The 3429-nt window shown below is 46.3% G+C and overlaps 1 pseudogene; it reads left to right on the top strand.

The window, feature by feature from the left end:
* Positions 1-1366: 1366 nt before the first annotated feature.
* LOC130877599 (nucleosome assembly protein 1-like 4) lies at positions 1367-2603 on the top strand (annotated as a pseudogene).
* Positions 2604-3429: the final 826 nt, after the last annotated feature.

Here is a 3429-nt window from a genome sequence, read left to right as displayed (position 1 = left end):
CCTTGTATTTCTGGAGCTTTATTTCCCAAGAGTACTGACCCTTCTTATTAGTTTGACCTTTAATTTCTTGAAGCTCTCTTATGTATAAAAGCACCTGCTCTACCTGAAACAAATGTGGAAGTTTTTGTTGTTTATTCCTCCTGGTGGTAGGGAGAATGACCCACTCAAGAAGAATGTTTACTTGCTCTGGGAAAGACTTCTCTTGATTTAACAAAATGTAAGAACTAGCAGTGTTTCACCTAATCCAAGCCATCAATAATTATGGCACTGTTGTGTACCACTGAGTTAAAATGTTATTAAGTAACCGTCACTTATAACACAGCCCAGCTCAGGGGTGTTAACACTGGAAATAAATGTTGCTACAGAATTGATGACAACGAGCTTTGTGCGACAATCGTCACTGAAAAATGCTGTCATTGAACATGCGAGATTGTCATGTGATAAACAAAAGTGTAATTTAGCTGAGCAGTTGCGGCGCATACCTTTAATCCCAGCATTTGGGGCAGGGGCAGAGGCAGGCAGAGCTCTGTGAGTTTGAAGCCAGCCTGCTCTACAGAGTGAGCTCCAGGACAGGTTCCAAAGCTACACAGAGAGACCCTGTCTTCAAATCACACCCCACCCCCCAAAAAAATAAGTGCAATTTAGAGGCAACTAAACTTAGTGCTACTTCGAAGGGTTATTTACTATTTGTGAAGATAATCTGTCTAACTAAACATTTAAGCTGCAAGTTGTTTGTAAAAGCAGTCATAAGTTTAGTTAAGGAATTAAAATGTGTGGAAACAGGACTAAAACTCCAAAGTTCCTAGCACTTGGGAGGCAGAGACAGGCGAATCTCTGAGTTCAAGGCCAGCATGGTCTACAGAGTCAGTTCCAGGACAGACTCCAAGCTACAGAGAAAACCTGTCTGTCTCAAAAACCAAACCAAGGGCTGGAGAGATGGCTCAGTGGTTAAGAGTATTGCCTGCTCTTCCAAAGGTCCTGAGTTCAATTCCCAGCCACCACATGGTGGCTCACAACCATCTGTAATGAGGTCTGGTGCCCTCTTCTGGCCTTCAGGCATACATGCAGACAGGATATTGTGTACATAATAAATTAAAACAAAACAAAACAAAACAAAAAATCCTCAAGTTCGTGACTACATAATCTTTCAGTCGGGTGGCCAAATTCTGTATGATTATCCAATTAGTTCGATTGGCAAGCATTATGTCTCTGATTTGAAGGACTTTTCCCAAGCAGATAAGGAGAGAGAGTTCAGGGTTCCGTATTATTCCTGGCTTAAGAAATCCAGCTATGGTTTTACAGGGGCGCCAGTGCCGCAGGACGCGCAAAGGGACGAAGACATTCAGATGGCAGAAAACAGTTTCAGATGGAAACTGCTAGAAATGCCAGTAGTACACAAAAGCTCACAGACCAGGTGATGCAGAACCCACAAGTGCTGGCAGTTTTGCAGGAACGTCTCGACAATATCGCTCACACTCCTAGCTACATAGGAACTTTACCCAAAGCGGTCAAAAGGAGAGTTCATGCTCTGACACAGCTCCAGGTGAGGTGTGCACATAGAAGCCAAGTTCTACAAGGAAGTTCATGACCTGGAGAGGAAGTATGTAGTCTTGTACCAACCTCTCTTTGAAAAGAGAATTCATCATTGGTGACGTGGAGCCCACGAATGTAGAGTCAGAGTGGCACAGAACGAGGAAGAAGACAAGTTGGCTGGAGATATAGAATAAAGTAGTTATGGCTGACAAAGAAGTAGAAACAGAAGAGCTGACCCCCAAAGGCATCCCTGAGTTCTGGTTCACCATCTTCAGAAACGTAGATATGCTTAGTGAGCTGGTGCAGGAATATGATGAACCAGTCTTGAAACACCAGCAAGATATTAAAGTCAAGTTTTCAGACCCTGGACAGCCTATGTCTTTTGAGCTAGAGTTCCACTTTGAACCTAACTTCACTAATCTTGTCTTGATGAAAACACAAGATGAAATCAGAACCAGACAAGTCTGAGCCATTTTCTTTTGAAGGTCCTGAGACTCTGGCCTGTGATGGGTGCACAATTGACTGAAAGAAGGGGAAAAAATGTCACAGTCAAAACCAGAAGCCCAAGGGTCGGGGTACCATGCGAACCACCACCAAGCAAGTGCTCAATGAGTCCGTCTTCAACAACTTTAGCCCCCCGAAAGCCTCTGGAGATGGAGAATCTCTGGGTGAAGATTCTGAGTTCACCTTAGCCTCCGACTTTGAAATTGGGAGCTTTTATTGTGAGTGAATTGTGTCAGTGACTGCTCTCTACTTCACTGGGGAAGCCATGGAGGGTGATGACAGTTTTGAAGAAGGCGAGGAGGGAGAAGAGGAGGAATTGGAAGGAGATGAGGAGGGAGAAGAAGAGGATGATGCCGATATTAACCCCAAGAAAGAACCCAGCCAGCCAGCAGAGTGCAAGCAGCAGTAAGAAGCAGCGACCCTGAGGGGCCATCTTGTGGACGGATGTCAGGACCCCAGGTCACAGCCAGGGTCCTCAGTCCCTGACAAAGCAGAATTTTGTTGACAGTGCTGTGACATCTAACCATTTACAAGTGCATGATTCCTCTCCCCCTTCCCTTCTTACTTTGCTTGTACAATGGAGACTAGGCTGCAGTTCAGAATAGGAGATTTAGTTGTAGCACCTGCAGCCTTGGTGCCTAAAGACCATGTAGGGTGGGCTGGGGTTGTGCCTGCGATTGACAGAGCCTGGTGATTCTGTGTATGCTACTGAAGAGGCTCGTGGTTTCCAGCTGCTGTACCTAGTCATCTCCCAAGCGCTGCAGAAGAGGCTGTGCTCGCCTTAAAGTGTGTGGGTTCAAAAAAATAAATATATGTATAAAAAAAAGGCCGGGCGGTGGTGGCGCACACCTTTAATCCCAGCACTTGGGAGGCAGAGGCAGGCGGATCTCTGTGAGTTCGAGACCAGCCTGGTCTACAAGAGCTAGTTCCAGGACAGGCTCCAAAACCACAGAGAAACCCTGTCTCGAAAAACCAAAAAAAAAAAAAAAAAAAAAGTGTGTGGGTTTTTTTGTTTTGTACTTTTCTTTTTGTTCCCCTCCCCACTCCCCTCCCTTGAGTTTTGGTTTCAGGGCTGGGTGGGTTGTGGCACACACCTCTGAGACCAGAACTGTCTGGTTCATCCTTGTACTTATTTATTCATTTGTACTTGCGGGCTTTGAACTTCACTGTCCTCCTCCTCCCGCTTACGAGACCAGGTTGCTGACTTGACCAGGAGGATGTGGCATCAAATGGAGTGAGGCCCATGGAGGAAGCCCTGCTGCCTCCTACCTTGCAGACCATGTTTTGTTGCTGCCTCTGGAGTGTGCTAGGCTGTAGCCAGGGGGCTAAAGTCCCCCCCCCCTCACTAGGGACGGCTGGCCTGTGGAGCGCAGCTTCTGCTTGCACACCAGG

The sequence above is a fragment of the Chionomys nivalis genome, chromosome 7 (assembly GCF_950005125.1).
Source record: "Chionomys nivalis chromosome 7, mChiNiv1.1, whole genome shotgun sequence".
NCBI classification, from domain to species: domain Eukaryota; kingdom Metazoa; phylum Chordata; class Mammalia; order Rodentia; family Cricetidae; genus Chionomys; species Chionomys nivalis.
This window is presented reverse-complemented; position numbering and strand designations above follow the sequence as displayed.